The sequence below is a fragment of the Miscanthus floridulus genome, chromosome 15 (genome assembly GCF_019320115.1).
Source record: "Miscanthus floridulus cultivar M001 chromosome 15, ASM1932011v1, whole genome shotgun sequence".
Lineage (NCBI taxonomy): Eukaryota > Viridiplantae > Streptophyta > Magnoliopsida > Poales > Poaceae > Miscanthus > Miscanthus floridulus.
Window position 1 is genome coordinate 77,613,652 of NC_089594.1, and position 24,460 is coordinate 77,638,111.

The following is a 24,460-nucleotide window of genomic DNA, read 5'->3' on the forward strand; positions in this document are numbered from 1 at the left end:
TTTTCATCTTGATTTTATGTTTGGTGTACTATTCTAATTTAGATCTATTATTTGCTTCGTGTATGATTGTATGGATGCTTGTGTGGTGCTTTATGATTAAGTCCAGTCGGTGAGGTATATGTGGTGATCATGAAAAAGAAGAAGAACATTGAAGATTAAAGCTTACCGAAGGATCGGTGTTTAAGGCAAGTATAGTATGAGATCTTTCTTGTTATCCTATACACCTTTAATCACTTAATACATATTGCATGTGTCTACCTTGACTACCACTAAGGATATCCTAGTCTTTTGGACTTGTACCTTGATACCTTTGGGTTATTGCATTGGGTAGCTTTGCTAGTGCTCAAACTACAACCATGATCTTGTAACTTGACTAATGGTATATGCAATAAACACTAAAAGATGCTTTTTCGCAACATGGAATCAGGGGCTAGAGCATTGGGTTGTTTTTATGGTGCTCTAGATTCCTCTCCCTAAGGACTTATCTGTAAGTGATCATCCGGGACTTACAGTACAGCTGTGAGGGCTACATGGCTCTGGCTTTAGCTCAGTATGAGGACCTTTTCTAGCTTGTTAGTGGTTACCTTTATTGGCGTAAGAATGGCTTGCTGGATCGGGTATAGTGCGGCCTCTATCCCCATGTGTATAGGCTGCGTGTCAATGTGCCATCGGGAAGGGGGGCTCTACATCTGTTTACCGAGTGAATCTAATGGCCCTAACTTTTTAGACGAACCTTTGAAAGGCTTCATAGTGATCCATGCCGACCTTCCTTAGTAGTGGGTCAAGAGGCTGATCACCTCGGGCGAAAGGGTAAATCACAACTTACAGTGAAAGTGTACAACCTCTGCAGAGTGTAAAACTGGTATATCAGCTGTGCTCACGGTCACGAGCGGCCTTGGAACCCTTACGAAATAGATGATGAACACTGATGATATGGATGATGAAGATGCTCACTAATGGTTAATTATTTATGCTATTCATTACTCATGTTTACCTGATCATGTGTTTATGGGCTTGTGATAAACTTATTGCTACTCCTATGCTAAAATTATGACAATTAAAAGCTAATCGCAGTTAAACCAGTGTCAGCCTTTTGAGCCTCATGAACCCCATGTTATATTTGTTGAGTATGACATGTACTTACGCTTGCTTTATTTTTAATTATTTGGAAAAATCCCGGATGGGTACCAGATTATAGAGTTTGGAGGAATCAGGCTTATGGTCAACCAGTCAGTTGTCCCTGTGGTATTAGAGTCTTCGCCTGAAGATCGGAGTTGTCTTTCCGCTGTCTATACTCTGAGGTTATAATCTTTATACTATTACGTTATGTATTTAAGCATTGTCTTTTGATATTACCTTTATTTGTAGCTATATGTGAGATTTGACTTCCTGGGCTCACATAAGGTGTGTATCTGGTTTTATTCTTAAAACCGGGTGCTACAGAGTGGTATCAGAGCAATACTAACTGTAGGACGCAAGCCTACTTAGAAATTGGCCGTCTTAAGGTTTTGAAATTGCTATAAAATCCTTGTTCCATAAATCTTGATATTTTCTTCTTTACTATATATCTATCCTTGATATTTAACTCTTCCTTTGTTTTAATCTTTTGTTCTCATCTTTACTCCTTGGTTTGATATACTTTTAGAACTGTCTCTCATCACCTTCTTGCGTAATCTGAAGATGAGTCTTAGGATTGTTACCCCTAGTACAATGAGGATGATAATATAGTATCGCAAGTCGAGACAATGATTGAATTATGTATCTTTAATGCTTGTTGAATTGTCATTATGCTCATGATTGTTTTGAATCTTTGTAATGATTGCAATGATCTTGTTGGGTGTTCCCACAATTTCATTTAGTTTATAGGCCTAAGGTATAAGGATTAGTGAAACAAATAGTTGGGGTATGGTTTTCTTCTGTTTCCTCTATCCTGTCTTTTCAGAGCAGTCTGCACTCTTCGGGTTATATCTCTGATTTCGGATGATCCAAAAATCATGAGAAAATTTTGGACAATAGTAGACTTAAATATCTTTCTCTGAGCGCAAGAATAAGCCTGATAGCTATTTTGGTTACGGAGATACGAAAATCACAAGGCGATGCATCTGTGCTGTTTGGAATCTAGAGTAGTCTCTGTTGTGCACTATTTTTGATCAAGAAAACTAAGGAATTTGGAAAAATGTTCTATAAGGAAGTTGTGGAGAATTTTATAATCTTTCCAACGGTATAAGATACAACTTCATTGGATTAACAAAATGGGAGTTACAGTTATTTTACTGCACTGCTGTTTTTCATCTCGCGAGGAATTTCAGGTTTTTTGTTCTTGCCCATACATAGGAGTATCATTGGGATGACAGAACATCTTGATATTAGTTAACTCATTTAGAAGGAGGTGCAAGATATGCTTTGGTGCCCCCTAGTTTATCTTTTCTTAAGGGGTAGCCAAGTTGAAGAATTTATAAGGTGAAGTATCCTACGTTCTAGTTTACGCAGCGGAAGCGTGGTGGTACCCAAAGATATGAGAGAAACTCAGAGTTTCAATGAGGTTTGATTAAAGGTTCAATGAAGGTTTATCCAAGATCATTAAGATTTTGGTAGAGCTACTTGAAGAGGTTTTTAAGTTTGTTTGGATCAAGAGACCTCAGCTAAGTGTTGAAGGAGTCCAAGAAAAGATTGACATAAAATCTAAGTTTAGCTTTGCTAGATCCGGACAAGAGTTTTATAGCTATAATGATGCACCTTGTCAAAGGTGTGGAATGTGTCTTTATACAAGAAGAAAAGTAGTGGTTTGTTCATTAAGTCAACTAAGGAAGCGTGAGTTAAACTAACCGACATGTTATTTGGAGTTATTCATTGTGGAGCGTGGAAGTACTATCTTTTTGGAAGTAAAGGTGACATTTAGGAGGATCATAAGAATCTACAGGACATCTTCACTAAGTTGGTCTTGAGCTTGTGATATCCTTATTGGAATGAAATTGGTTATGACTTGGAAAAGTGCTATTACTTCAAGGAGGAAAGTCATGGCCAATGCCCTTAGCAATGGAGAGTCATGCTAAGAAGGTTCGGGTGACACCAAGGATTAAGAGTTGTATTCCCAAATCGAGCAAATTAGTCGGAAACATTAATGTTTTGAAGATTGGTAGTAGAATTTCCTTCTAACCAAGAGATTCATTAGGCTTCGTTGGAAGGTGAATATTTTAGGGAAGAGATTTGGTATTATAGGAAAGGTGGCCTAGTAATTGGAGATACCTGAAAGTTGTTCAAGGTACCTATCAGAATCTTAGAATCAGTTTGGCAAGTTACTTGGAGTAAGATTAACAGGTATGCAAAGTGAAGTGGGATCATTATCAAGACGATGGAACTACGTTAGGAAGTAAAGAAGGATTCAAAGATAGAGTATTCTATCTCCTAGTCGACGTCTTCCGAATCTCGAGGACGAGATTCATCTTAAGGGGGTAGAATTGTAACACCCCAAAATTTGTCACTTTTGAAAATAGGATTAAAATGATTTATTTGTGAATTTTTGTGCTCATGAAAACATAGGAAAATAAAAATTTTCATTAATTTAAAATCTATCATAAGGTAGAAACGTGTTTGTTGCATTCATGCTGGTCGCACCTCATGTTTCTATGTGCAAAATGTGTGTTTTTATACGTTTAGGAGACGGATATCTATCTCTAGGAATTTTTCAGCTTCTTTCTGGAATTTAATTCCTACCTCCTCCACCTTAATCTTTATGTTCCAAATTCCCAGCAATCTTATCATGGGCTCCAAATACTTTATTTGAGTTCATCATGTTCCAAAGTGTCTCTGAGAATTTTCCCCAAATTTTCGGAGGTCTCGGAGTATTTTTCGTGGCTTAAATATGAATTCTGGACTTTTCTAGAATTATTTTATCCATGAAATTAATTAATTCCGAAAATAATAAATCTCTCATTTTTTTTCCAACGCTCAAAGCCCATGTGCAATAATCCTAATAAATCCTAAATGTCCATGCATTTATTTACTAATGTGCTTTAATGATTATTTAGGCCCGTTAGTAAATATGGAGGGTGCAAAATCAATTAGTACCATATTGTTAATTGATATAGATGTGGGGAGTTTTTCTTCCTATATATATCAACTAACCCCTTGGACAAAGCACACCAAAACTACCGTAAGGGGAGCCCCTAGTTTGGGAAATTCCTCATGTAGTAAATTATATTTTTCTGCTCTTTCTCTCGACGTTGCCATCGCCGTCGCCGCCCGTCAGGAGAGGCCGATGGAGAACCACACCACCGTCTTAAGACTTCGCACGCTGCTAGTGGCCATTGTCTAATCCTTGCCGGAAACTCGCAAGATCACGAGAAGGCCATGTCGTGGTCATCTTCTACATGTCCGACTCCGCTCTCCATCAAACGTCTTCCGCGTCTGACGCTGGTGAGCCTATAACCATCGATCTGTCTCCTCTAATAATTCTCATATGTCAACTCCCGCTCACGTTTGTGTGTTCCCATAATCTTTGCACGAGATCGTCGTCTGACTACCCTATGCGTGTGAGCCAATCAACTTTGTCCGCTTGCCCATCCATGCATCTTGAAGGAAGCTACCACGGACATGCTGATTCTTGCCGAGCTGACCTTCCCACCCGTCATAGCCAGGAGCTTCATTACGACAATTGCTAGCACTCAATGCCGACCATCCTTGTGGGTGCAGCAAGCCGGCCGAGCGGCAGGGCGCCCAATTCATCTTTGGTCAGGTACGTGAGCACAGATCATGTGGAGAAACCACGTAACTTTCTATCCATTCAATAAGTCTTTCCGCACAAATCCAGATCCTTGTAGTCCGGTCTTAGCATATTTGATCCCAAGTTATTTATCTGTTCTAGCTCTGACTCGATCGATTCGTTCTTTCTGCTGTGTGCTTTTGCTAACGTGAGATATATATTAGCATCTACGCTGAGCATGTCGAGGAAAGTACGTCGCCTATCGTTGCTAGCTGCTGTTTCCATCATGCGTGTCCAGTTTTGCTCTTGCTAGCTTGATGACGTCATCGTCACGTCACCCACACATTATGGCTGTTTTCTTATAGAAAAACAAATCCAACAATACTATAGAAATACACCACTTGCAATCAACCATGGACCCCCACCGTTTCTCCGTTTTAACTCCGATTTGACCCGTATAAATTACATTAGGTTCATAATTTTATAATCTACATGTTCATACTACTGTTAGAAAAGGTTTTCAACTTTTAAAATTCGTGGCTAGATTTAATCTATTATTTTATTAAAGAAAATCTTGTTTATTTCAAATCTTCCGCGTTTTAATTCTGTTTTGACCCATTCAAGTTGCGTTAGATTCATATCAACGAGATCTACGCGTTAGTGACAGTGTTTACCATATTACTAATTCTGAAATTTTTTGGTTTAAATCATATCTTGATTAATAATTATGCAATTGGGTTTTGTAAATAAAATATGATTTGTTTTACTTTAGTTTTATAATTTGAATCTAAATTTGACTTAATTCCATATATAGTATCTATAAAATATCTTTTATATGTTATTATATAATTAAAACACATGAAGCTAATAGTTTTATATTTTCTCCTATGAGCAAATCTTTCGGTAGATGTATCTTTTCAACCGTAGCTTCGATTAGAGTGTTTTTCGTGTCTATGTGTTCATAGCGAGTCGTAGATTTGTTTTACAAACTTTTCATCTTGATTTTATGTTTGGTGTATTGTTCTAATTTAGATCTATTATTTGCTTCGTGTATGATTGTATGGATGCTTGTGTGGTGCTTTATGATTAAGTCCAGTCGGTGAGGCATACGTGGTGATCAAGAAGAAGAAGAAGAACATTGAAGATTAAAGCTTACCGAAGGATCGGTGTTTAAGGCAAGTATAGTATGAGATCTTTCTTGTTATCCTATACACGTTTAATCACTTAATACATATTGCATGTGTCTACCTTGACTACCACTAAGGATATCCTAGTCTTTTGGACTTGTACCTTGATATCTTTGGGTTATTGCATTGGGTAGCTTTGCTAGTGCTCAAACTACAACCATGATCTTGTAACTTGACTAATGGTATATGCAATAAACACTAAAAGATGCTTTTTAGCAAAATGGAATCAGGGGGCTAGAGCATTGGGCTGTTTTTATGGTGCTCTAGATTCCTCTCCCTAAGGACTTATCTGTAAGTGATCATCCGGGACTTACAGTACAGCTGTGAGGGCTACATGGCTCTGGCTTTAGCTCAGTATGAGGACCTTTTTTAGCTTGTTAGTGGTTACCTTTATTGGCGTAAGAATGGCTTGCCGAATCGAGTATAGTGCGGCCTCTATCCCCACGTGTATAGGCTGTGTGTCAATGTGCCATCGGGAAGGGGGGCTCTACATATGTTTGCCAAGTGAATCTAATGGCCCTAACTTGTTAGACAAACCTTTGAAAGGCTTCATAGTGATCCCTGCCGATCTTCCTTGGTAGTGGGTCAAGAGGCTGATCACCTCGGGCGAAAGGGTAAATCACGACTCACAATGAAAGTGTACAACCTCTGCAGAGTATAAAACTGGTATATCAGCCGTGCTCACGGTCACGAGCGGCCTTGGAATCCTTACGGAATAGATGATGAACACTGATGATATGGATGATGAAGATGCTCACTAATGGTTAATTATTTATGCTATTCATTACTCATGTTTACCTGATCATGTGTTTATGGGCTTGTGATAAACTTATTGCTACTCCTATGCTAAAATTATGACAATTAAAAGCTAATCGCAGTTAAACCAGTGTCAGCCTTTTGAGCCTCATGAACCCTAGGTTATATTTGTTGAGTACGACATGTACTTACGCTTGCTTTATTTTCAATTATTTGGAAAAATCCCGGATGGGTACCAAATTGCTAGAGTTTGGAGGAATTAGGCTTGTGGTCAACCAGTCAGTTGTCCCTGTGGTATTGGAGTCTTCGTCTGAAGATCGGAGTTGTCTTTCCGCTGTCTATACTCTGAGGTTATAATCTTTATACTATTACGCTTTGTATTTAAGCATTGTCTTTTGATATTACCTTTATTTATAGCTATATGTGAGATTTGACTTCCTGGGCTCACATATGGTGTGTATCTGGTTTTATTCTTAAAACCGGGTGCTACAGCTCCTACTTTGATGTGCAATTGTGATTTTACCCTCATTTTTCTAACTTTGTTATTTTGCCCTTAACTGTTCACAAGTCAACGCGATTTTGCCCCTGGTCAACGATAAAAACAGGGGCAAATTCGCGTTGACAAGGGGCAAATTCGCGTTGACTTGTGAACGGTTAAGGGCAAAATCACAAAGTTAGAAAAACGAGAGCAAAATCACAGTTGCACATCTGTGTAAGGGGCAAGAACACCATTTTCCCTATATATTAACAATAAAAATATATGCAGGATGCTACCAACATATCTACAAGAAATGGAAGGGAAGGACTACTTCACTGCTGGCACATGCCAACTCAATAACTTTAGGATGCTGTTAAGAAGATGTAGAACTTAGGTGTGTCTGAGGATACAATTAGAACATAAATGCTCTTATTAGTTCTAGCCTGTTCCGAACATCACGTTCGAAAATAGATTTTCTGATAAACGTTTATACTAGCAAAATCATGATATTATATGTTTTTCGTGCAATGCATGGACAATTATCTAGTATACATATATATAAATTGGTTGCCCAACAGGCCAAGCAGTAGATAACCAAAGAGTCACTGACTGGCGCACATGTCACGATCAAATAAAATCATCCATGTGCATAAATAAATACACAATCCATATCGTGCAAGCCATAGCTACCTACCTTAACGTACGTAAATACACCACTCCCTACATATGGTTAATTATAGTTTGTTACAGAGAAATCTAGAAACATTGTAATAAAAAAAGTAAATGCTGGATATAAGTCTTTTATGTGAAGGAAATGGAGAATCCTATACTCTTATAAAGTTAAACCTCACTAGAGATTTTTCTCAACATGTAAGCTATCCACATCATCAGTCCACTAGAACTTGCAATTATAGCCAACTAGCACATGTAATTATGATAGTTATCTCTTCATCTACTAACATGCATTTAGTTGTCCACATCGATGTGTCAAACCATTCACCAAAATTAATTTAACATAGTTTCATTCAAATAACTATAAATATAAATAGTCTAATTTCTTTTAAAATTATCTGGAATCCTCGCAGCAATGCGCAGTGTATTCTCCTAGTTATATTAAAGCGCGAGCTGGCGATACACACATGAAAACAAAATTAAAATAAAAAGATATGATATACTATTCAGATTATCACATGGTCTGCTTTCCTAGTGGTTCTTTTTTAATGCTCTAGATAAATAACCAAAGCTAAAGTATAGACATTATGTCAAATTCAATGATAAATCCCCCAAAAATAGACATACAGCAAAATCCAACGTTCTGGAAGGAGCCCAAAATGCATCTGAAACGATAAAAGAACATCTGCAATTGCATAGACTAGATTCATCACCTTCAACCCTTGATTCGCCACGTTGGATATCCGATTTTCTCTCCACAACCATCGATGATGTGTCCGATGACCTAGAGTTACTATATCTATGGAGAGTGCCTAGGAGCACCTCGACCCTTGTAGATATTGGCCAGGAATTAGTCTCCTACCGATGAAATCGACGGCTGAAATGATAACTTTGTCCTAGCAGTCATTGAAATCATCGCATGTAATGTAATAAGACCCTAAGAAAAAATTATCTAATTTCGTTAGTAGATCTATATGAACTAAACATAAGCAAACTAAATCTAAAGAATTGTACTAAACAAGAGAGGAGTCCCCTTTTCTTCTTGTCACCAGCTGACTCGCCATGAAACAAAGGAGAGGAGCCTTGCTTATAGGGGGCGGCGACGAGGAGGAAGAGTATAAGGTGGTGTTTGGATCCAGTGACTAAAATTTAGGAGGTGTGTCGGGAGGATGTTGCAAGGGGTGTTTGGATACTAATAAAAAAACAAATTACATAATCCGTCGGTACTCCACGAGATGAATTTTTTAAGACTAATTAATCCATCATTAGCACATGTTACTGTAGCATCACATTATCAAATTATGGACTAATTAGGCTTAAAATATTTGTCTCGCAAATGAGGCGCAAACTATGCAATTAGATTTGTAATTAGTCTATATTTAATACTCTATGCATGTGTCCAAACATTCGATGGGACAACGACTAAAATTTAGGAGGGGCAACCAAACACCACCTAAATTAAAAGGGCGGCAGCGGCTGTTTTGTTCAGAAGTCATCTGAACCGTGATTATTGAATGCACAGTTGTTACTCCTACGTCTCTTGTAACTTGATATAAAAAAAAACCCAACAAATTTCACTAGCTACCTGTTCAAAGTCGTCGCTCGATTAAATTATCCATGCATTAGTTTAAGAATGACACCCTTATTTAAAAACCAGATAAGGACCTTAATCACAGTTTTTATGGTCATTACATTGACTTTCATTGAGCCTGACTTCAAGGCCGCGTCGATCACACGACACTGATTGCTCTAGCATCACATGTACATATGTCGTTTTTTTATGGTAACATGAGGGGGTGCCCCCTACATATGTCGTTTTCAGGTTCCACGAGTTATGTATTGTAACAATTATTAGTTCTACTTAGTTGGCACTGAATTTCGCACTCTTCTTTACTGGAAGATACCCCGCGCATTGCTGCGGGTATTTTAGAATAAAATTAAGTGGAGATGATATGGATCTTATATTAAGATGTTAGAAGTTAGTGAAATGACATAACTATTAATAGAAGATGGTGTGGATAGTTAGTGGGAGATGATGTGGATGGCTTGCATGTTAAGATAGACTCATAGTGGGATTAGCTTTGTACGCGTTGCTGCGTGGATTTTGGAATGAAATTAAGTGGAAATGACGTGTATAGCTTGCATAAAGAGGTTTGAAGCTAGTGGGATGATATGATTATTAGTGGGAGATAATGTGGTAGTTAGTGGAGAAATAATGTGGATGACTTCGACATTAAGATAGACTTATAATTGGGATTAACTTTATAAAAGATATGGATTATTGCTCTGCTCTCGCAATCGGCATAGCAAAACGTATTGTGGATTCGCACGGCGCAGTCTTTTTTAGTAAGAGCAGAGGTATGAGGTATCCATTAATGGTTGCGCACTGTTGCCGCACAGCGCACGTCTTCACAGAGCAAGCAAAGGCATGCAAGCGCCATCCATTATTATAAATATACACAGGCAATAGATCCACGCCGAGCATGCAGCCATAGCTACTTGTTGAAGTTGAACACAAGTACATCGGCCACGCTCTCTCTTGAAGCTAGCTAGCTAGAGAGCGAGGATGATGCCCTATGGCACGGCGGCGGAGGCGGAGGCAGCGCTGGGGCGCTCCATGACCTGGGCGGAGGCCCTGTGGTTCCGGTACTCGGCGGCGATGCCGGGCCTGTGGCTCACGTGGCACGTCGCCCTCGTCTACCTCGTCTTTTACGCTCTGGCGCCGCTGCCTGTCATGATTATCCAGCACCTGGCGCCGGGCTACGCGCTGCGGCACAAGCTCCAGCCCGGGGTGCCGCAGCCCTCGCCGGTTTCCACCTACCTCCGCTAAGTATGGGAGGGCAAGGGTGTCACCCTGTCCGCCTTGGGTTCCTTTCCCACTCATCTGCTCCGCCGCATTCAAGGTCTCGCTCCACACCTGTCTATCCACCATCTATGGCCCTGTTTCTTTTTTATCTTATAATCCGTCTTTTTTAGCTTGTTTTTTCAGCCGGAACAGTGTTTTTCTCTCACAACAAATCAGCCGGAACAATGTTTCGACTTGTTTTTTAGCGAAGCGAATGGGTGGTAATTGTCAACATGACTAGATAGCGAATTAAAGGCTCATTTGGCAGGGCTTCTAGAGTGTCTCTGGCACTCATCAAAACCCTGCCAAATGGTCATCCAAGAAACAGAGCTTTGGCAGCCGGAGCCGTTTTTCTAACGGGCAGAGCTAAGCCACGAAAACGTGGCTTCTAACAGCTCCTCCTCACGGATATGACACCGATGATAACTAAAATGACACTATAGTTATTTTTCAAACGTTTTTCAAAACAGTTTCAGCTTCTCAGGAGAAACTGCTCCACAAGATAGAAGCTAGAACCAGAACCCTACCAAAATGGCCCTATACGTTAATCCTGCTATCATCAGAGTAGATAAACATGCATGGCTTATGTGCTAGGCGCTTCATAATTAGTATGTAGCCAATGTTTCTCTCATAAATGATACAAATAGGAATTAGAATGTGCTTATTACGGATTGTCTACTACTCCACACTCGGTGGAAAAGGTCCCTTATACACCTGATGAATTTTATAAGTATGTTATAAGAAAAAGGTTCGGGGTGCATAGAAGGTAGTTCCACACCTGGATTAAAGGTGCCATAAGAATCGGTTGAAATGTTCTTTCCCAACATGAATTTTTAGTTCCACCTATTATACCTGAAAATTACAAAATATAGTTATCTTAGCTCTAGTACAAGCTGAGTATATATAAATATTAATCCAGCATAACTTGTCAGTAACTAAAAGTTGGTGGTCTGGGAGACAATTGTTTCACCCGAATTTAGTTTTCCATGTATGCTATTTAAGAAGAAGAAAGAAAAAGCAAAAGATTCAGGTGTGAGGAAGAAGATTTTCACTTGGGTACTATATAACAAAACCGCTTGGCTAAGCGCTATGCGAGGCGCTGGTCAATTGGTGATAAAACAACGGTTGAAAACAGTGCTTAGCGTTTATCTCCACTACACCACAGCCCCAGAATAGCGACGTACCGTCGGTCGATATAGCGACGTTCTATCGGTCGGTATAGATCTATGGCGACACTTACTTGGAATCGCTGAAAGTGGCGTCGGTATAGCCTATGCCAACCGACATGTTTTTATCAACTGACGGTCTGACGCCTTAGGGGCTATAAATAGCGACAAATGGTCTGAGGCTATAAATACTTTTAACAACTAACAGTCCAACATGAAACCTTGACATAGAGACAATATATATGTTGCTAATTTGAATTTCTTAATGACCCCCCAAATTATCTATTATCAACACACAGACATTCATTACAATACACATTAACCATACAAACTTGGGCATTGATTAATATGAGCATAAAACAATAACATTGATTCATTCATATGGGTGCTACTAGCCCAATGTAAGGTCAAAGTGAACATCATATAGGTACAACATCTCTACCTCTACTTCCTATGACCAAAAAGTCATACAACCACCATTTGTGACGCTTAGCTCACTAACACCTAAAGCTCAGTGCTGAAATTTCACTAACAGCAAACTCATAGTCTTATCTCTAACAAGTTCAAAACAAAATACAGCTTCGATGAGCACTTTAACTTGTTGACACCATCAGGTATGCTGCCTAGCACCTCGTAGGATGGCCCTGAAATTCAATATGAATCCAATTAGCGACAACTTTTAGCAAAGTTGGAGATAGGCTGCCAATAATATTATTCTAACTTTCATTTCTATAGTTGCAAGCAGCAATCATATTTGTCAATTCACAAATGACGCCATGATTCTTCAGGCAGAATGCTGGGAGGCTCACAAATGGTCAGCCCAGTGTTCTTTTTCTGCGAACCATAGCCTATGTACAGTATTACTCATTATTTGAGCTCCTAAAATCCAGCAGGGTGCAATGATGTAATCCTGCCCAAAGCATACAAGTCCTATAACATAAGTGCTTAGTGCCCTAGCTTAGCTAATCTGACAAGGTTTGCTACATGTTAGAGGGTATGCTTATCTACAACACATACATGGACAAATCACTTAGAAAAATTCAAATAAAGTTACTATATTTGCCAGCCACCCCTAAACCAAATAGCCAAAAATTATCTAAAATCTAATCATAAATTGGAAGTTATCATACTGAATATAACTGCACTCAAGTAAGGGAATCAAGTCAACACCTTGCAGCAAATGAAAAGCATGAATTCACGTGAAAGCAGATAGTGAAACATAGATTTTATTTAGCTCTGTCAATCAACCAATCTCTACAGGAATTGGACCTTTCAAATTCTTCGAAGAAAAGTTCCTACAAAAGTACCAACCTATCACAATTCTGTACAATTAACACCAACTCACAGATGCAAATATGCAATACTCTGAAACTTGCTTATTTTTTGAGGTTCTGAAACTAGCTTTCAATGGCAGTCTAACTGAATTGCTTGTCATTTCTAAGAGTATGCTGCCTTCTCTGCAGTTATGAGTACCTGGCGAACCAGAAGATCAAGATGAGACGAGTTGCTGCCATCATGACTCCTTACCTATTGTTGTCATCACGACTAGTTAACTATGTAGTACTAGTATGTTACTCTATATCTGTGCTACATGTTGCTATCATTATCTGAAAACTAGTGTATCTGTTCTCTGAAATGGTACCTGATAGTGTGAGTCTCAATGTGAAATGGCTGTTTTTTAGTCAGTTAGCGTGAATAGGAATCAAAGTCTGAACTCCTGCTTTTAGTCAGAAACTGTGAACATGAATCAAATTGTGAACTCTCTCTACATGATAGTGTGTACTCTACACACTATAAAGGGAAGGAGGCGCAGGATTGTGTGAACTCCTGCAAAGCTTCCTTTCTGAACAGTACAAAAGGGATGTGGCGCACAAACTACTGACACCACTTCTATTTCATGTATTATATGTATTATTAAAAACCAACTATGCACATGCACTAACTGTATTACGTGTATACAAAACAACTACTGTAGGAATTAAATAGAGCTTTCGCTCAGCCTAACCACAGAGCATAATGCCAACAATTCGTCATAGCTGGCAAAGCTTGAGAGCGCCGACCACGCTGAACAGGAAACAGCCAGGCGAGTCCCATGCGTGCTGGATCCAAGCTCCATATGCCGGCCACCCGTGCCTGTACACCAGGGCGCCAAGATCCGCTTGCTGCTGCTGCTTTCGTCGCGACAGTGGCGGACCCACCTGGCAAGCCCCAAAGAATCATGTCGTCTCCATGGTCCAAACCTATAAGAAGAGCCCACGACGGAGCAGCACGCGAATGATTCACGTACCTCCAAAGCAGTAGGAGCAGATGGCAGGTGTCAGGATTCCTTCTCCTAGGCCGGCGCCGGTTAAGCATCTGGGCTCATCGGCTTCAGCTGAGGCAGGAGGAAGCATGAAGAGGCCCAAGGTAAAGAGTACCAAGGTGTTTGAGCCAGAATGGTTTGCCAAGTGAGCCCAGTTAGGAGTAGGTGTGAGTTTCCTATATGAGCTCTGATCTCTGCCGTGGAGAGGCATGAATATTGTAAACAAACAACCCTAAACTCGAACCTGAGATTCATCTGTTTTCCTGCCTCTGCTATTCTTCTCGCCCCTGCTTTGTTCCTCTCGATCCGTTTCCCCCTTGCTGCTAACAAATTGGTATCTAGAGCCTATCCTTCCTTGGCCGAACCAGTCGATCCATCCGCCTAGATCGGAGGTTGCAATCCTTGCCTCGATTTCCATCCTGGAACCCCACGAAATCATCCACGACCACTTCACCAGGTTTAGGAAACACATCGGGGCCATGGATTCCAATTCCAAGCTTCTTCTCGATGAGCTGAAATCGGTGAAGATCTCCCTCAAGTCGTCTCTCGGCGGCCGAATCGGAGAGGTGGAGGCGTCGCTGGGCAAGCGGATCGGGGCCGTGGTGCATTCCATCGTGGACCGGTTCAATCGCTTGGAGGAGCCCGCCAAGGTGCTCAACGAGTGGAAGCCCAAGGTGGATGCGTCGGTGGCGGAGCTGCGCGTGGAGTTGGGCGAGGTCCGCAAGTCCGACACCGTGGTGGAGCAGATGCGCGAAGAGATGACCGCGCTCCGCAAGACCATGAGTTGTGTGGTGCTCGACTTGGATCCGTTAGCATCCGCTGGGGTCCTCAAGCCTCATCCCGTGGTGGCCGCAGCGACATCATCTGCCGGGCACCCGGCCATCGGCCCATTTGTTGGGCATGGCGCGGCACATCACCACCGGGGGTCCAAGCCCATGGCTCAACCCTCGATCAAGGGTAAGCTCATCGAGACCCTTCCCCAGCCCACACATCAGTATGTTCTTCACAAGTCGCTTTCTAGCTCGGCGCTGGAATTGGGGGATCAGGAGTTTCATAGTGCTAGGGGCGCACCGCATGAGCATCGCGCGCATTGGGGGCCGCAGTACTCTAGTAGTAAATTACCTAAGATGGATTTTCCGGTTTTTTATGGGGAGGATCCGAAGCTGTGGCTTAGTCGTTGTGATGATTATTTTGATTTGTATACGGTTGAGCCCAGTCAATGGATTCGTGTGGCCTCCATGCAGATGACTAGAGCCGTGTCTCGCTGGCTGCAGTCCTTAGATCTCAAGGTGAAGAAGATGAGTTGGGAGGAGTTCTGTCAGTTGGTCCTTGATCGTTTTGGTCGGGATCAATATGAGTTGCTAATTTGACAGTTATTTCACATTCGTCAGTCCGGGGCTGTTCAGGAATACACTGACCGATTCACTAGTTTAGTTGATCAGCTCCTAGCTTATGGCAAACCTACAGATCCTTTGTTTTATGCATTAAGTTTTGTGGATGGGTTGTGTGATAACATACGTTCTGCTATTCATATGCAACGACCTTCTACCGTGGATGCTGCCTGTGTTCTTGCCCTGTTGCAAGAGGAACTGGTGGATCTGAGTCACCGGAAATCACCGTCCAGGGCCATGCCCATGCTGCAGTAGGCGCCGGTTCCTGATCGCGGTGGGCGTGTCCCTATTGGTGGCATGGCTAGGGAGGAGCGACGTCCTCGGGGCATCGAGGACAAGCTGAATACTCTTCGCTCCTATCGACGCGCCTGTGGCCTCTGCATTCGTTGCGGCGAAAAATGGTCTCGCGACCATAAGTGCCCTGAAGCTCTTCAGTTACACGCACTGCAAGAATTTTGGGACATGTACAACAGTGAAGACTCAGAGTGATGTGAAGAGGTCACCACTGAGGATGATTGTACTTAGGTTTTTGCTGTTCAGGTATTGACCACAGTCGCTGCACCCACACATGTTAGGTCTATTCATTTTGAAGGCACTGTCTAGGGCATTCCTATTCAGATTCTGGTGGATTCAGGCAGCTCATGCTCCTTTGTTAGCACCATTCTGACCAGTAAGTTGATAGGTGCTACATCACTGGCCAATCCGCCAAAGGTTCGCATTGCTGATGACAGTATAGTTGAGTGCCCGCAATCTTTCAGTGCTTTGTCTTGGGAAGTTGATCATTGCAAGTTCACTTCAGCTTTCTTGGCTCTTCCAATGCCCTCTTATGACATGATCATTGGTATGGACTGGCTGGCTACCCATAGTCCAATGCAAATTCACTGGTAGCACAAGTGGGTTTTGATTCCCTATGGTCAGTCTACAGTGCGTTTGCAGGGCAAGCTTAGGGAGTTGCCGGAGGGCTGAGTTATTCAGGTTACTACACTTTCTTCTGATGATCGCACTCAGTAGGATTATGTTCCTCCAGCTGTCTCAGAATTGTTGAAGGAGTTTGAGTCAGTGTTTGCTCCTCCAACTGGTTATCCACCTGCTCGGCCATTTGATCATGCTATACCTCTCATTCTGGGAGCATCTCCTGTGCAAGTTTGTCCCTACCATTATCCACCTTCAGTCAAGGACGAAATAGAGAGGCAAGTCACTAAAATGCTCGATGCTGGTATTATTCAGCCTAGCAAGAGTCCCTTTTCATCATATGTTCTCCTGGTCAAAAAGAAGGACGGGACATTCCGGTTCTGTGTTGATTTTCACCACCTCAATGCGATCACAGCCAAGGCTAAGTATCCGGTTCCAGTAATTGAGGAGTTGCTGGATGAACTCACCCATGCATCCTGGTTCACCTGTTTGGATCTCACTGCTGGTTATCATCAAATTCGGCTGCAAGTGGGCGATGAACCAAAGATGGCTTTTCAAACTCATTCGGGACAGTATGAATTTCGTGTGATGGCGTTTGGATTGACTGGTGCCCCGGCTACTTTTCAGAAAGCCATGAACACTACTCTGGCGCCATTGTTGCGTCGAGGAGTACTGGTCTTCTTCGACAACATCCTTATTTACAGTAGGTCTCTTGAAGAACATCTGGTACATCTCCGGCAAGTGTTGGAGCTATTGCGCCATGACCAGTGGCAGGTTAAGCTATCCAAGTGTGTGTTTGCTCAGCGTCAGTTGAAGTATCTTGGGCATGTGATTTCTGAGCACGGCGTGGCCATGGATCCTCATAAAGTGTAGGCAGTTCTACACTGGCAAGTTCCCTCATCTGTAAAGGAACTCCGTAGCTTCTTGGGGCTGGTAGGATATTACCAGCGCTTTGTTAAGCATTTTGGTGTGATCACTCATCCGCTGACGGAGTTGCTAAAGAAAGGGGCTCTGTTCGTTTGGTCCACTATACATGATGCTGCTTTTCATGCTCTCAAACAGGCCTTGACTTCTGCACCGGTGCTGGCCTTGCCGGATTTTTCCAAGCCGTTCTCTGTGGAGACAGATGCGAGTGGGACGGGAATTGGCACTATGCTTACTCAGGAAGGACACCCGCTAGCTTTTCTTAGCAAGTCTCTTTCCTCCATTCCCAAGGTCTCTCGACCTATGAAAAGGAATATCTTGCCATTTTGATGGCATTGGATCATTGGCGAAGTTATCTGCAACATGCTGAGTTCCGCATTATCACTGATCAGAAAAGTCTAGTGCAGCTATCTGAGCAACGTTTGCATACCCCTTGGCAACAGAAGGTGTTCACCAAGCTCATTGGACTACAATACTAGATTGTGTACAGGAACGGGGATGACAACAAGGCTGCTGATGCTCTATCCCGTATGCTAGCTAGGAACTGTTCAGCACTTTCTGTGGCTCAGCCTCAATGGTTACAAGATGTGGCTGCTTCTTATGAGTCTGATTCTCATGCCTAGCAAATCATTGCTAAGTTGGTTGTTGATCCTTCTGCGGTGCCCCATTTTACCTATCGGGATGGTCTGTTGCATTATGATCAGTGAGTTTGGATTCGTCATCAGCCTGATCTGCAGCATCGCATCATCGCTGCTATGCATGACAGCGCCATTGGAGGTCATTCTAGCATTCCTGTTACTTACCAGCGCATTAAGCGGCTGTTCGCCTGGACGGGTCTCAAGTCCGCTGTGCAGAAGTTTGTCCATTCTTGTTTGGCATGCCAGCAAGCCAAGCCGGATCGCTCCCGCTTGTCAGGGCTTCTACAGCCATTACCTGTTCCTGATCGCGCCTGGCAGGTCATTTCTATGGACTTTATCGAAGGTCTTCCAATTTCAGGGGGGCTCAATTGCATCTTGGTGGTAGTGGATACATTCTCAAAGTACGCCCATTTCGTTGCTTTGAAGCACCCTTTGACAGCGGCAACTGTGGCTAAGCTGTTTCTGTCTCAAGTTTATAAGCTACATGGACTGCCCAATGCAATTGTGTCTGACCGCGACCGCATTTTTACCAGTCACTTCTGGAAAGAGCTCTTCAAGTTGGCAGGTGTGGATCTTTGTATGAGCTTGGCGTACCATCCGTAATCGGACGGCCAAACGGAGCGCGTCAACCAGTGCTTAGAAGCCTTCCTTCGGTGTTATGTTCATGCTTGTCCCCGGCAATGGAGCTCTTGGCTTGATGTGGTGGAATTCTGGTATAACACTTCTCTGCATTCTGCTTTGGGGCGGTCGCCTTTTGAAGTGCTCTATGGATTTGCTCCCCAGCAGTTTGGCCTACATGCTGCCAATGACTCACCCATTTCAGATTTGTCTAAGTGGCTCCATGATCATGAACTCATGACGGATCTGATCAAGCAACACCTCCACCGTGCTAAGCAAAGGATGAAAAGACAAGCGGATGAGAACTGTTCCGAGCGTGAGTTTCAGCTGGAGGATTGGGTGTTCTTGAAACTGCAGCCTTATGTGCAGTCCTCTTTGGCTGATCGTTCTAACCAAAAGTTGGCGTTCAAGTATTTTGGGCCCTTCCGCATCATTGAGCGCATCGGGTCAGTCGCTTACAAGTTGGAGCTTCCTGCCTCCTCTTCCATTCACCCCGTTTTTCATGTGTCACAGCTAAAGAAGGCCGTGGGTGCTCACCATATTGTCGAGAAGCTGCTGCCACCATCATCTATGCGCTGGAGTATTCCAGAGAAGATTCTTCAGCGCCGAACAATCATCAAGGGATCAGCACCTGTGCGCCAAGGTTTGGTTAAGTGGTCTCAATTGCCTTCTTCTTTGTCTACCTAGGAAGATTTGGACTATCTTCGTCAGCAATTTCCTCGTGCCACTGTCTGGGGGCATCCAGGCGCGCAAGAGGGAGGGGATGTCAGGATTCCTTCTCCTAGGCCGGCGCCGGTTAAGCATCTGGGCTCATCGGTTTCAGCTGAGGCAGGAGGAAGCATGAAGAGGCCCAAGGTAAAGAGTACCAAGGTGTTTGGGCCAGAATGGGTCGCTAAGTGAGCCCAGTTAGGAGTAGGTGTGAGTTTCCTATATGAGCTCTGATCTCTGCCGTGGAGAGGCATGAATATTGTAAACAAACAACCCTGAACTCGAACCTGAGATTCATCTGTTTTCCTGCCTCTGCTGTTCTTCTCGCCCATGCTCTGTTCCTCTCGATCCGTTTCCCCCTTGCTACTAACACAGGTCATGGTTCTGGACGCCCACCCTGGATCCGACGGTTCATCCTTGAATCCCACCCAGCTATAGGAAGCAGCCGAAGGCCTTTAGAAGGGAGAAGTGGTAGACGGCACCAGCAAGATCTCAAGGTCTATGCGGCGGCGCTGGATGGATCTTGATCCCTCGCTGTGGCACCGGGTGAATTTCGATCTACAGGCGAGGCGAGAGAAGAGACTGAGAGAAGAGTAGGGCGGCGGCTTTGGAAGATTGGGAGAGAGAGGGGAGTTGGACGTGGGAGTTAGGGTTGAGGGAGTTGGTGTTGAGTTGGGCTGCTGGCGTGAAGGCCCATCTTTATTTTCCCATGAACGGGCCTTTCTTATTTTTTCAGAGCGCGCCAGAGGCACCGTCCTATACCGACCAAATGTTCGTTCTCTTTTCTTATCTATGCCGACCGACGGTTAGACTGTACAACTAAATATCTATAGCGACGATAGTTCAACACAAAAGGTACATTTACCGACACTTCATCTGTGAGCCAACTATACCGACCAACTGTTCACCGATATTAGTGAACTTATAACGACACACGTGTGACGCTATACTAGTATTGTGGTGTAGTGCTCCCAAACAGATTAAGATTTTCATTGTTAACCTCAAGAATAAAACAATAACAAGTATGTACTTCCTACATTTCAAATTGTAAGTTGTTTTGGTTTTTCTAGATATATATAATTTTTTATTACTATGTATATCTAGACATAGCGCATACCTAAGTGCGTAGCAAAAACTATATAACTATAAAAGCTAAAACAACTTACAACTTGAAATGGAAAACTTACATTGAAATCAAGCTAGTAAGTACCACTGGCACCTCAGCTAGAACAACTAAATTAACTAATGCATTGCAGTTTGTCTTATACCTTCTCATATGATCGTATATATACATACAATTATTGTAGTTATTTTGGGTCCGGACGGGGCTTCCTTTGCCGTCCTTATGGGAGACAGCGATGCACCTCATGGTGTACTCGTACGTTGGTGGACGACTACCTGTCGTACTGGCTCCATCGCTTCCTGTACACCAAGTGGGGCTACAAGAAGATCCACTGCATCCACCACGAGAAGACGGCGCCGACAGGGTTCGCCGCGGCCTACGCCGCCGGCACCGAGCTCAGCTTGTACCTCGTCGCGCTCTTCGTTGGGCCAGCGATCGTGCCAAGCCACGTCACCACACACTGGCTCTTGTTCGCCATCCGCATAATGGAAGCCTTCGACACACACTGCGGGTAAATAAACTACCTAGGTTATTCACCTCTAATCGATCTACTTTGTTCTAATTAGGGGATGTTTATCTCATGTCTCTGACGAATTCATGAATTATTACTAATCCCTTGTTGTAAATGTAGCTACCACTTCCCGTTCAGCCTCATGAGGGTGATCCCATTCTAGGGGGCGCAGAATTCCACGACTATCATCACTACGCTGGAGGAAAAACCCACAGCAATTTTGGTTCTCTGTTCACATATTGTGATTACATATATGGGACAAACAAAGTAGGTCTACAGTTTCTTGTGCAAATGCGCGCGGAATACATAACTCTCTATCATCTGAGTAGCTTATTCATATTTTCTCTTCTTTTCTTTTCAGGGCTACATGCACCACAAGGGAAACCTGGCCAAGGTAGCTTCAAACTTTAGCCACCTTCCTAGATTTCATCTGGATACAAGTATAAATTGAACTCAATCTGGTTCTTCATTAAATTTACCCCTCCATTTCCAACTAATTTGAAATTATGCACAAAAATAATTAATTAGTATTACTTACCACTTCAAAAAAATGTCTCCATGTGGCTACACCGCATCACATGTCACCCGTTACATGCCTCTTACTTTCGTTACTTTGCGCGCAGCTGAAGATGAAGGCCGAACACAACATGAAGGGCAACAACGGGAAAGAGGAGTGAGATTAGTTAACATTTTATGTGTGAATAAGTTGAACAGTGAATATATCCATCATATATATGCAATTACTGGTTCCGTTGCCCAGAGATTGGATATCCAACAAATATCCATATTTATTACCACATGGTTTCTTGATATGTACTCTTAGGGCTTGTTTGGTTGCACTTGCACTCCAATCCACCTCAATCCTTGTTGACCGGTAGGCGGTAGGGATTACACAGTGGGTGTAAGTTCATCCAAACAAGTCCTTGCGTGAATGTACGCGTGTAATCTGTATGTCCACTAGCTAAGAATATCATGAGTATAATAATTATAAGTTTCCTGGTGAAAAATATTTTTTGCTTGCTACTCCGCTACATTTGAGGTACCTGTCACGCATGGTGGCGGATTGGGAAGCAAAACACCGATGCCGCCACACTTCCATCCCCTTCCTCGATCCCTCTCTCGCTGACATCTGAGCCACTAGCCGGTAAACCAATCTAAGGATAACAATGAAGATGGTAGTGGGGGTTTTCTTTCTTCTCCAGTTGGCATGGATGACATCGGTTGGCTCAAGTTGGTTGGATATATATGTTCCCTCTTTGCTGAAGTGAGCCTCCTCCGCGTCGAATCTAATCTCTATGCCAACAAATCTTGCCTCCCATCGGATATTGGCTTCTCCTCTTTGGTTTTGGTCAAGGAGGCACGATAGACGTAGGGTGTACGGACGTGATGATGTCCACAGGCAGGACGTGGTGTTTGCGATATAGGGTATGTCGAGGTGGGGTTGGTCTCCCACTGGTAAGACGGGCGTCCTAGCGTACACTGTCGCAACTGGATGGTTTTTTTTTTTGCTTCACTGTGCTTAGATACGCCTAACGTCTCTGGCCAACGACGACACTCATTAAGTGTGAGTTGGTCTTTGCAGGTAATCAGTGCCAGTTGTAGTGATCAGTGCGACTACTCCTCACAACATATAAAGTGCTCTAAGATTGACGCCATTTTGACATCGATTCCTAGAATTGCTTATTCGGGCAACACATCCCATTTTTAGAGGGACCATGTAAACTCTGACTGTGTGTCTATTAGCTAGCTCACAACTATATCGCCGTGTGGTGTGTTCACGTATATATATGCGACTTAGATTTTGGACACTCCCGCACACCACCTCTTTCCCTTCACCCACAGTCACCCCTCTCTCTTCTGTCGGCTCTCTCCTTTCTCCGCAGCACACCACCTCTTTCCCTTCACCACCTCCAGCGTGGGGCCTTCAGTCGCGTGGATCAAGCGATGGCGACGGCACGGATCCAGCGACGACGCACAAATCCAGCAAGCGGCAGTGACGGCACGTTGATGGGCTCAGCGAGCCTCATCGACGGGCTCACTGTTTTTTAATTTTTTAATATATTAATGGAAGTGTCTGTCTCTGTAAATCTTGATTTACGTAGGCGTTGTGCCCGCCTCCGAAAATCATTTTTGGCCACCTAGGAAAACTGTTGCCATATATAGTAGTGAGGACATCCAATGAAGGCTCTTAAGATTTGCGTTGAGACCAAAGATTAAAGTCAAAGCCCATCATTGTAGACCAAGGACTTGGTACAATAAAGGAGAAAACGTGCAAGTGTGAATTATGTAAAGACCATTTTGTCCTTCGTTATTCTAGACAATCGAGTAGGCAGTTAGGAAAAACAGTCAAGTGAAAAGAACCTGCCTTTATAAATAGAGGGTTCATGTGCATGAAGGAAACATATAACAAATACTATTTGAGAAATCCCACCATGTTTAGGACTGCGTTTGGATCCATCAATAATTCCATAAGGTGGTAAAAGCTAGGTTCATTCAAATTTTGAGATTGTGGAAGGTGGCTTCACAGAGTTGGTGGATATTTGGAAATCATCGTCCTAGCTTTCACAAGCTAGCTAGATCGTGGAATCTCATAGGCCCTACATCTATCCGCATCTAATCGTCCTAGCTAGACCATTATGTAAAGACCATTATGTAACATTCACCCTAGCTCTTTCTCAAAACGCTTGTATGGTGCTATTTCATTTGTGCATCGTGGTAGGCTTAGCCGTGCATGGGTCTAAAATATAGTAAACTAACAAAGGAAAACATAAATAGGCCTTTAGTTCCAGGTCACACAACCAGGACTAAAGCACATCCTCGGAACTAAAAAATATAGTTTAAATCCTAGAGACCTCTCTTGCAGTGCGTGAGATTCGAACCAAGACCTCTTGCCTCGTGCATAACTTCCTTACCAACTCAACTGCACAACACATGTGACAAAGTCCTGGGCGCCCTCCTTTTGAATTCACCCGTGAGGGACCTTTAGTCCCGGATGATAGACCTTTAGTCCCGATTGGTGAAACCAGCCGAGACTTTAGTCCCAGTTGGTGTTAACAACCGGGACTAAAGGATGGCTTTTAGTCCTAGTTGGTGTTATCAACCGGGATAAAAGGGTTTTTGGTGCCTGTAAAATTTAGACCCTCCTGAACCCCAACACAACCGAGACTAAAGGTGCGAACCGAAAGTCGTTTCTCTACTAGTGTAGGTGTGATTTAATCTAGATGTGTCTTACCTAGCTTGTCCAGATGATAAGTAAAATGACATTCATGGTGGGACAATTTTTAAATGCTAGAGTGTGAAGCTATCTAGCATATGAAACTATATAAATAATATAGAAAGGGGAAACCTTTTGTAACACATAGCTGCATCACATTTCATCCTCAATGTCTGGTTCACAGCGTATGGCACTGGCATCTGGTTTTGCCATAGCGAAAACTTAAGAATTTTCAATGATGTTCATGACAAAACTGCATTGTGTCTGTAGTCCTCTTAGGAAAAAATCTATTTTTTCACGAAATTAGGAAAAG

At 42.8% G+C, this 24,460-nt stretch overlaps 1 pseudogene; it reads left to right on the top strand.

The window, feature by feature from the left end:
• Nucleotides 1-10,361: 10,361 nt before the first annotated feature.
• LOC136509551 (very-long-chain aldehyde decarbonylase GL1-10-like) lies at nt 10,362-21,610 on the top strand (annotated as a pseudogene).
• Nucleotides 21,611-24,460: the final 2,850 nt, after the last annotated feature.